Genomic DNA, 11806 nt, shown 5'->3' with positions numbered 1-11806 from the left:
TGTAGGGTGGGTATATGCTTTGACTCAGCCTTCCCTTTCTCATAAGGGGGAAAAGGACTTTTTGGTGTGTGTGTATGCTTGGATATAACTAATTAATTGTTTCCTTGAGTTTCACTACATGGAAAACCTGCAGCCCCACAGAGAAATATTAGTTAAACACCTCACTCCTTTTTTCCTTCAATTCTATCATGACATTTTTGTCATTTTAAATTGGACCTATCCTTTCCTTATTTTTTGTTCTGTAGAGATGAAAGAAGACCCATGAGTTGGATCTCACTTGTCGAGCAACCTTAATTTCATAGTTACGTTTTGCTGTGCGCATATTCTTTTTAACCAGCTTTGCCATATCATTATACTGTATTTGCATCTAAGGTGTGTTTCCCCATTTTTATTCTTATGTAAAGTCCTCTTTTCATTCCAATCTCATGTTTCAGCTTGTCCATCATCCATTTGGGAGTATTACTATTCATTCGTATTGATTTGAGTGGAATAAATTTATTTTGTGCATTTAGAATTAAATGGAGGTGAAGGAGTTGAGAGGTTCTAAAAAATGATAGCTTCACTGTTCATGTTGTAGGATCACCACATGTAGCTAGTTGCCACTGGTCCTTATATGTATTTACCTAGTTGTATTTTGCGGGAAGGGGAGCTACGCTCATGTTGTCCCACCTTTGTATCTTGCAGTGTCTAATTTGCTCTTAAACTCATGAATGTTTTTTGTGCACACTATTTTTTTGTCCAGTTTGTTCTAAGTGTCCACCACTCTATGTAGAAAACTGTTTTTCTTCAGATCTCTTCTGTAGCTATGTTTTTTAATTTTCTTTCCATGTCCTCTTGTGTTTCTCTTGTCCCAGTTTAACAAGTCCTCTCTATTGAGTATTTCTATACCCTAAATGATTCTGTAGATGGTCAGTAGGTCAACTCTCTTCTTTGCTCCAGAATTGGTAACTCCAGTTTAGCCAATCTCTCCTCATATGACTAGTTTGCAAGTGCTGGTGCCATTTTTGTTGCTGCTCTCTGGATTCTTTCTATTTTCTTTATATTCTTTTTGGTACTGGATGACCACAATGTCGCCGCATATTCTAGTCTAGGCCTTATCAGTATGACCAATATTTTTTTTTAATAATTTCTTCGTCCAAATATGTAAATGCCACTTTTATTGATCTTAGCAAGTCGTAGGATTCTCCAACAATTTTGTTTATCTGTTTATCATAGGACAAATCGTTTGAGATAATTACACCCAAATCTTTTTCGGATCTCTCCTTCTTTACCTTCTTGGTTCCAATTTTATATTGTCCTGATATTCTGTTTTTTACTTTTTCCAAACTCCATTATGCTATACTTGTTAATATTGAAGTCCACTTCCCATCTCTGACTCCAGTTCCATACCTTATTCAGGTCTTCCTCTAGTGATTCGCAATACTTTTCAGTTTTTACTTTATTTAACAGTTTGGCTTCATCTGCAAAGAAGCTCATGTAACATTTCACATCATCATCCATGTCATTTTTTGTGTGGTGCTTTGTCAAAAGCTTTTTGTAATTCCAGGAAGGCACAATCAGTCCATTCATTCCTTTCTTGCACTATGTCTGTTAATCTTGAGTAGAAACATATTAAGTTTGTGGTACATGATCTTCCTTGTCTGAACCCAAATTGTCTTGGGTTTATTATATTATTGTCTTCCAGGTGTTTTACCCATCTATTCTTGATGATTTTCTCACAAATTTTGGCTATAGTGCTTGTTAGTGAGACTGGCCTGTAGTTGGTTGGTTCTTCCTTGTTTCCTCCTTTATATATTGGTAGAATGTTAGCATTTTTTCAGTCTTTTGGTATTTTTCCTTCTTTAAGTGAGCAACTTATGTTATGTATTTTGTCCGTAGTTCTTCTTTGCATTCTATTAGAATCCAATTTGCAATTCCATCCAGGCCATGTGATTTCCTGACGTCAAGGTTTGATAGATGTTCCATTATTTCTTTTTGTGTTATTATTATCTTGCTCATGGGGGAAAACAGATTTAAAGTGAAAACAGATTTAAAGTGATTATTCATGACTTCAGCCATTTCAAATTCTTCTGTGTTTTCTTTATTCCCTTGGCATAGTTTCATCATTTCTTGTTTGTTTTTAAGTTTACCATTCACATATCGATAGAATAGCTTGGGTTGCTCTTTGCATTTATCTATAATGTCCTTTTCTCGGTTCCTTTTTTCCCCTCTTCTCACTTTAACATATTCATTTCTATAGTTTATTTATACTTGCCATTTTCAAGGTTTTTTATCTTTTCTCCATCTTTTCCAAGCTCTGTTCCTTCTATCTTTTGCCTCACTGCATCTTTTGTTGAACCAGCATTTAATATACACTCTAGCTTCTGTCTTGGTATGTGCCTATTCACCCATCATTGTAATTATCCCATTTCTCTTCCACTTTTGTCTCTTCCATGTAAAATTTTTCCCAGTTTGCATTCTGGAAGAATTTCTTTAGTTTTGCAAAGTCCGTTTTGTTGTACTTCAATCTTCCTTCCCTATGCTTTTCATTTCTCTCCATGTATATTTCTTCCTTTAGTTCAGTCTCAATGAGTATATGGTCACTCTTTCCAATTAGTGTTTTGTATGTGTGCAGTTGTATATGTTGCAATACTTTCATCCCTTAACAACCCCACATTTAACATCATAGTTATAATTACCTGAGTGTAGCACAGACAAGTCAAATCAGATCTTTTGAGTATATGTGGGTTTTCTTGGATGCTGCCTTAAAAAAGCCGTTCAGTTTCATTGATTGTTTTTAATGTTTCCAGTGTTTTAGTAGTTAAACAGTTGTGGATATGTACATTTATCTTATTTATTTATTCTGACCCAGGGCAGTGGGCAGGAGACTGGGACAGCCCTCCTTCCATGTGGAGCTAAGAGGAGTGACAGGAAAGGGTGGTGGATGGGAGTGAAAAGGATGAGAGTGGGTACATGGATTTTGAATTGGCTATCTCCCTTATAAAGCGAGCGGGGGGTGTTAGCTCTGTTGCCACCATCACTATTAGTTCCCTTCTCTCCTTAATGACTGGTTTGGTTTTAATTCTGTTAACTGTTCCTTCTATTGTATTATATTTCTTCATTCACTTTCTTGCACCTTCACTTTAGTAAGTATGTCTTTCATCATATCTTTCTGTAGTAAGAAGTAATATTTCTCAATGGGGTGAATTAAATGTAAATTTTCTTCTTCGTTTCTTCTGAATAATATTATGCTTCTACAACTTAGTTTGATTAAGTACACCAGAGTACTCCCACCTGGGATCTCCAATCCACTCACCAAGCCAAGTCTGTTTCGATGTCACTACTTAATTCATCCAATAACTTTGGCTGTTACAAATAAGTGCCTCCCCTCAAAGGTGTGACTTTTCCTCTGCGCACCAATAATTTCTCTCCTCCACCCTTTTCTCCAATCAGAAAGACTGTTACACTCTCTCAAACAATACTACTTACACAAGCAATCTTAGTCACGAAGCTTGAGTGGCTTAGTGTTTACATTTTGTCACAGCGCCAATATCGATACCCTAGCTGGTGTTTACAAACTTTAGGTGGTAAGTGAGATTATGCAACTCTGCAACTCTGTCATAGCTATTGTTTTTAAAAAATCTAACTTGTAAAATGAATTTCTAGCCACCTACCCCTCTACTTACTTGTATACTACTTGTCTACCTTAATCTACCAGCCTCTTACAGGGGGTGACCCTTGGTATATAGATAGATTCAGATGACCCTCAATTAAACATCCCCATCTGAGCAGATCAAGTGACTGCCTATTCACACTACATGTGATGTATTGCCTTGTAATTTTCCAGCCATTTCAATAATTCATTCTTTCAGGCTTTATATATGGCATTAACTATCTGGTAAATGAAGACAAGAGTATTGCATCATTATCATTGGTATGTAAATAGTACAGTGTGTATTCAATTAGCATCGTCATCACTTTAGCCATATTCTTTAAATTAAATCCCAACCAACAGGCGAAACCTAACTGAAGACCTCAGACACTATACATGGCAACAGTATTGTGTTAGTGGTAATATCAACAGTGATATCAATTTATGTGTATATATATATATATATATATATATATATATAATATGCACATATACCAAAGGCTCTTTCACCCTTACAAGGGAGGTAGCCAAGAGACAAAGGCATAAAACCACTCCCACCCATTCCATCCCTAACATACTCCACTCCCCTCTACCCTCTTCCCTCTCTCTTATCTTGGCACCTCCTGGATGACGGGTCATCCCTGCATCCTGTCCACTGCCCTGGGTCAGAAGCAGTGTCGCAAGACACAGCACATCCACAGCAAGGCCACTTCATTAAATTGGCGACCCACCCTCTCCCCCTCCTCATGCAGAAAAGGAGATGGGGAGAAATCCCTTTGGGCTGCATCACTTTATTTCTTACACACACTCCTTCACCCACCCCATCCCCCACCCACTCCCCCTCATGCATCACAGCATCATCCATACACAACCATTCTCCATCCACCCCTATTTTCTGTCCTCTCCTGTCCTTCCTCAACAGACATTCCCCTCTTTCCCAATGCCCCTTTTACCCCATCCATCCATCTCGTCCTAGGTCAACCCCTCGTGTTCACTCCTTCTACCTCTGCCTTCCACACCTCTTTTACTAGTCTTTACTCATTCTTTCTATGTGTCCAAACCATCCCAATACTCTTTCATCAACCCTATCTCTCAACTCCCTTTCCACACCTGTTATCCTCCTCACCTCCTCATTTCTTACTCTATCCAGCCTAGTAACCCCTATCATACTTCTCAGGCACCTCATCTCAAACACATTCAAACTCCTCCTCTCTTTCTTATGTTCCATGTTTCTGCTCCATACAGTACTGTCAGCACAATCACTCCTTCATACAATCTCCTCTTAGCATCCATTCCCAAATGTCTATTTCTCATTACACTTTTTAATCCATCAAGGCATTTACTCACTCCTCTCAATCTACATTCTACCTCCATCTCCACTCCATTTCCTGCCACATTCACACCCAAGTATATAAAACTATCCTTTTCCTCCAGTCTCTCTCTCCCTTAATACTCACTTCCAGTCTACTGCCACTTTCTCCCCTTGTACATCTCATCACCTTACTTTTACCCACATTTATCTTCAACTTCCTTCTTTCGCACACCCTCCTAAACTCTGTCACCAACTTCCTCAATCCCTCTGATCCTGCTACAAGCGCAATGCCGTCAACAAGCAATAACTAGCTTATCTCCCACTTTTCTCCATTTTCTCAAACCATCTCCAATCCCTGACCCACTACCCTTGCATTTACCTTTCACCCCACCCCATCCATGTATATTTTAAACAGCCAGGGCGACATAACGCATCCCTGACAAAGTCCCACCTTTACCTCAAACCACTCACTCTCTCCATTTCTAATCCTAACACGTTCTACTACCCAAGGGTAATAATCTTCCGCGGATCCGCGATTTCTCGCTGATTTTTGGATCTGAGGACCGTTTTTAAGATCGACATAAATTCAAGGAGAAATTTTTCGGGGGGGGGGGGTATAGGGTCTTATCGACCGTCCGTGGTAAGAGTGGGACCACGTGGTTCCGCGTTTGGATCTTTTCCATTTTACGGCATGCAGTATTTTTTCGCCAAATGTTCGCCAGTTATACAGATTTTAGTGCTGAATACGAATATAACATTTATTTTGTGGAGAAATTTAATGAAATAAAAAAAAATGAAATTTTATGCGCACTAGTTTGCGAAGCGCAATTACTTACGGGCTAGGTGACTCCCTAGCGAAGTTGGGCGTTACGCGGCAGTATGCGAAGAGACCGTGGAGAGGGTGGATGTTGAATATAACATGCAGTGTTTTTTTTTTTTTTTTTCAAATGCCTAACCTAACCCAACCAGCGGAGCGCACACTCAAGAAATTGAGAGTACATGGTACGCCTTAAGACATAGAAACAAAAAACATTGCGGTACTCACCGTCAGATGCTAGACTCATATCTCTGAATATATGTGGCGGAAACGAAATAGAAATGAGGATTTATTTAAGAAATATTATTTGACATAATCCAGTTCCAATGAATCGCCAATAAATATTGTCATTTGTGCATTACGCCGCGTAAACTAGTTCGCATTAAATTTCCTTTTTTCAACTTTTTTTATTTCTCCACAAAATAAACTTTATATTCGTATTCAGCAGTAAAATCTGTGTTACCGGCGAAAATTTGGTGAAAAAATTCTTCATGCCGTAAAATTGAAAAGACCCCCACGTTTTACACCGGTCGCTTGTATCGGGAAGTCTCGTTCGATATTGATTTTTACGAGATTTCCGGCGATTTAAACGGCACCATTTTGTAAGTTTGTAAGCAAGTTGACAAACTGCGATGGGCGTGCTATCGAAATCAGACGAAGCAAGAGTGAGGGTGTCGTCATATTGTTCGGACAAACCAGGGAAATGAAACTCACAATAACACTAAGACACTCGGATTTTTAATGAACACTCAGCTCGAGAGGGAAGGTCGTAGTCGGAGAGCGAAGGGGAACTTGAAGCTTGGAGACGACTGCTGCTTGGAGAGGGCTGCCCTGGAGTGAACTAGTGGACTAGCTAGGTAAGACCATCCGCTCGCGCGGGATCGGTTTTTTTGGGAGGGGAAGAATGTCTGTAAGAAAATTAAAAGATAGTGTATAAAAGAGGGCGTGCCAAAATGCGCTTTTTCGTGAGCGATTAGGGACGGTTTATGGTCGTGGCTCTGGAGAAATGGGCAGGGAACTTGGACGGCGGCGCCGACGGCTGGGTTTAAAAAAAAAAAAAAATGGTAGGAGGCGTAGTAGTAGTAAAGGTTGAAAAACGGAAAAATCTTTAGTGGAAGTTAAGCTGAAATGAGAAGAACACTGGTGGTGGGATGTAGGGTTGGCCTGGGTGATGGAGGGGACGGGTGCGGCGAGGATCCTGACTGAGTCTGGCGGTGTGGGTTTGGGGAATCAAGTGGAAAGTAGTGGCCTGAAGAGACGAGTGGTCTCGTGGCTCTGGACCACGGGACCAGGGATGGGGTCTTGAGGTTCGGGGGGAACACTCGATATGGGGCGCAGAGGTTGCATAGATTGCTGTTGCTCAGTGGTGGGGATGGGGTCAGGACCATGTTGTAAGAGAAATTAGGGGGGAGGTTTGGTAGGGGAAGAAAGGGGAAAGTAAGCTGGTTTGAGCCTGTCGATGGAGATGCGATCTGGTTTGACATCTCGGTCAATGAAGAAGTGTTTCGCCGATCTGCTGATGACTTTGAAGGGTCCATAGTACGGACGTTGGAGAGAGGTTCGTCTGGAGTCCTGCCTGACGAAAATGTAGTCATTCGCCGATCTGCTGATGACTTTGAAGGGTCCATAGTACGGACGTTGGAGAGAGGTTCGTCTGGAGTCCTGCCTGACGAAAATGTAGTCACTAGTAGCGAGAGTCGGGGGAACATGCACTGGCTTTGATTGTGACGTCCGAGGTGGCGGGTCTTGGCGAGGGTCTCCTTGATGAGCTGAAGGAGGGCGTAACGGTCAGGATCGCCAACGGCGGGGGTGGCAATCTCCCCAGGAAGGCGAAGGTTTTCAGCATAAACTAGATGAAATGGAGACACGTCACTGTCGACCTTGGGAGTGTTGCGAATGGAGAGAAGCACCAGGGGGAGGGCATCAGCCCAGTTGCATGAGGGTTGCTGTGCCTTGAATGACTCCTTCAGCTGGCGGTGGAATATTTCTACTAGTCCATTGGCTTGTGGGTGGTAGGCGGTAGTCCGGTTGCGGTTGGTGCCAAGGAACTTGAGCATTCTGGAGTTTAGAGATCATATTCGAACTGAGAGCCCATGTCGGTGATAATGGTCTGGGGGGGCGCCGAATCTGGATACCCAACCGGAGAGGAAAGCACGGGCAGATATATCCGGGAGAGGGATCGCCTCTGGCCACCTGGTGTACCTGTCGACGCACGTGAGCAAGTAACGCATGCCACGGGATGGTGGAAGGGGGCCCACAATAACCACGTGGACCGATTGGAAGCGTGCTGTGGGAGTAGGGAAACGCTGGAGTGGGGCGTGACCTTTGAAGACTGGCAGGGAAAACAGGTGCGGGTCCATTCACTGATGTCTTTGTTGATGCCTGGCCAGACGACCCGATCCGTGAGACGTTGTGTTGCCTGGATACCACGATGACTGTGGTCGTGGAATGACGAGAACACATTCTTACGATGACAGGCAGGGATGTACGACCGGGGTTTGCCTGTAGAGACGTCACACCACAATGGTGCAGGAGTGTTGGGGAGCTGTCGGAGCTGCAGGGAGGAGGTGCCATTCAGGCGTAGGAGACGGAGTTCCTCGTCGTTACCCTGGGAGGCGGCAATGCGTGCGTGGTCAACGTGGTGGTGATCATGGAGGATGCTAGAGGTAATCCCGGACAAGGCGTCGGCCACTTGGTTATCCTCGCCTTTGATATACTCAATGTGAGTATCAAATTGGGACAGGAATGACAGCTGCCAAGAGACTCTTGGTGAGTGGTGGTCAGAGATCCTTCCAGTTCAAGGGTGAGCGGTTTGTGGTCGGTAAGGGTGGTAAATGGCTGGCCTTCTAAGAAATAGAGGAAGTGCTTCACGGCTGAAAATATGGCAGCAACTCCCTGTCGAATGCATTATAGCGCATTTGGGAAGGGTCCAGTCGTTTCGAAAAGAATTCAATTGGCTAGAGCTGTCCGTTGACCCTCTGTTGGAGGACTGCGCCTATCGCTGTGGAGGAAGAGTCGGTGGTAAGGAAGGTGGGTGCGTGGTCCACCGGGTAGGACAGGCGGGCAGCCTTGACCTGCCCAAATGCTTGGGTAGCTTCAGGAGACCACTTCACGGGTACGACCGACCGCTTGGAACGGTTCTTGGTGAGGTTGTTCAGTGGTGCGATTTTGGCGGCTGCGTCGGAGATGAATCTATGATGATAGTTGACGATCCCTAGGAATTGGCGCAGCATCTTGACGGATGTTGGCTGTGGGAACTCTATGATGGTGTCCACCTTCTGAGGGAGAGGGTACAGGCCTGCTGTTGAGATACGATGTCCGAGGAAGTCGAGCGATGACACTCCTATGAGGCACTTAGACGGGTGGATATGGAGGCCATACTCTTGGTCGGCGGAAGAGAAGGCGGAGGTGTTGGTGGTGTTGGTCGTGATTGTCAGAGGCCACCAATATATCGTCGATGTAGACGGTGACGAAGTTGAAGTCTCTGAGGACATGGTCCATAAACCGCTGGAACATTTGGGCGGCATTACGCAGGCCAAACAACATAATTTTCCACTCGAAAAGGCCAAATGGAGTGACGATGGCTGTCTTCTGGATGTCCTCTGGTGCCACAGGAATCTGGTGGAACGCCCTAACAAGGTCGATCTTGGAGAATGCTTGCTTCCCGTAGAGCTTGAAGTCTTGGTCGGCCTTGGTGATGCGGTTAAGTTGGCGATAGTCATCGCAGGCCCGCCACTGGTTGGGTGATGGAGGTGTCTTGGGGACCATGTGGAGTGGCGATGCCCACGCACTCTCTGATGGGCGGATGATGTCTTGGTCAAAGTCTTGGAACTCTTGTTTGGCGGCGACCAACTTCTCTGGGGAGAGGCGTCGAGGCTTGCTGTAGACCGGTGGGCCAATTGTTTGAATGTTATGCACAATGTTGTGGGGGCGGATAGCGGTGGCCTTGCATGGAGATGTCAGCTGGGGGAAAATCTTGCAAGATACGTGTGTATTCGCCAGCTGGCTGAAGGGAAGATACTTTGGGAGAAATGGCGTTGGTGGTAGCTCCTGGTATGTGTATTGTTGCATGGTACAAGCAGTTATCCTTGGCGCTGGCTGCCATTTTGTAGCATTGTAGGAAGTCGTAGCCAAGAATGGGTTGACGGACATCTGTGATAACAAAGGTCCAAGGGAACTTGCCATTCTGGAGGTCCAGGACGCTGTAGTGGCTGCCGTACATGGCGATGAGTGTACCGTTGGCTGCAAGCAGGTCGTACGACGGAAGGCTTGTACCTTGGCTCAGTACCCAGACTTTTGGCCGAAAGACATTTGGCCGACGTACATATGGCCGACGGACATTTGGCCTAATGGACATTTGGCTTAGTGGACATTAGGCCTAATGGAAATTTGGCCGAATGTACATTTAGCTAAGGGACGTTTGGCCGAAAAAGTATAGTAACAGCCAATACTTTAAAGTATATTGTAAAAACTCATTTGATTAACAAGATGTTCATTGCAGAGAGGAAATTCAATTAAAAATAGTTTATTGTAGTAAAAAGTTTATTGTAGTAAAATGTGATTAAAAAGGAGTTTATTGTAGAAAAAAATATTAAAAAAAGTATTTAAAGATTGTGAGCAATTGCCCTCAGAAAATCCACTTTTTCATACGACTCGTATTTTTCGATAATAGACCCGAGCCTCGTATTCAAGATCTGGTATTTCTTCTTTGAAGATCTCAGTGCAACTCCAGAATTGAGCATCTCTATTGTCAACCCCCAGTCCGATTGCTCTTTCCGTATCTTAGTGACTAAACGGCGAACAGAAGGGTGGGTGACTGCCATTCTCTGTTCGAATGCTCTGTGCCATCCCTCCAGAGAGTTTGTAGTCCTCGCAAGGCCAAGGCTGGTTCGCTCAAAAGTATTCCACATTCTTATATCAAATAAAGGCCTTCGTCGTCGACCACGTTGAAAAACACCAATCCACGTCGCTTCAAAGTAGCCGAGAAACCCGGACAAAATTTCGTCAGTTTCTTCATCTAACGATGAGACGAATTCAGTAAAGGTGTCGGTAACATCAGTAACTGGCACAAATGCCAAAGCTTGAAAAGACTTCACAATTATTGCATTTCCAGGATCACTGTACCAAGTCTGTAGTCCCGAACGCTGTATCTCTCTCCACAAGCATTGTCCGAAATGGAAAAAACATCCATAAATGATTGTGTTTGGAAAACATGCTTTTAGGCTACTGAGAGCTGCCCTTTCATAATCAATAGTGACTGTAACCGGATTAAGATCTGGTCTAACCTGTTTGAGCGTTCTGAAAATCATATCATATGTATCTTGGTTTTTGTTCCTTGCGACACAGTATACTACAGGAGCGGTATGACACTCATCCAGTAAAACATGCACAGTATATAATTGATAGCCTAATGGTGCAGAATCGAAAGTTCCATCACATAACCAGTGGGATTTCAGAGCTAAAAGTTCTAAGTTTCCGGGTGTTGCTAGAATTAACAGATTGTCACTTTCATGAATGACGAAGTCTTCCCCTCTAATTGTTTTTCGTAGGTCATCAGTTAAACTGTCTCCGTCTGGTACCATGCGTTGTCTGCGCACCATTTTTGACAAAGTTTCCTTTTTAGGAAGAGCACCTACAGCATGTGGGAAATCACTAATACAGTTTTGTATAATAGTCGATGTTGCTTCCTCCGAATCTTTGGCTTTTTCTTTAATTTTATTCACAGTTTTCAATGACAGGTTGCGTGCGGAATCAGGCGGATGCGAGTGATCACTAGCTTCACCTTGAACAATGTCGTCTTGCGTCTTTAATCGCCCACCACATCTTCCTTTACGCTCACATCGCCAGTATGTTACATTGTCTTTTCTTCTATCAACAATATATGCATAACCTTCAAGCAATAACTTTCTTCCTCCTCGTATCGTCGGTATAATTTCCATGGTCTGTAAATAGATGTAAAAGCTGATGAATAAATGGTGAATAATAACTGATAAAGCAACTTAAACATACAAAAAGGGTAACAATGATATGGTAAAATGGGCAAAGG

Source organism: Oratosquilla oratoria, chromosome 7 (genome assembly GCF_046742065.1).
Source record: "Oratosquilla oratoria isolate Oo_2021 chromosome 7, ASM4674206v1, whole genome shotgun sequence".
NCBI classification, from domain to species: domain Eukaryota; kingdom Metazoa; phylum Arthropoda; class Malacostraca; order Stomatopoda; family Squillidae; genus Oratosquilla; species Oratosquilla oratoria.
This window is presented reverse-complemented; position numbering follows the sequence as displayed.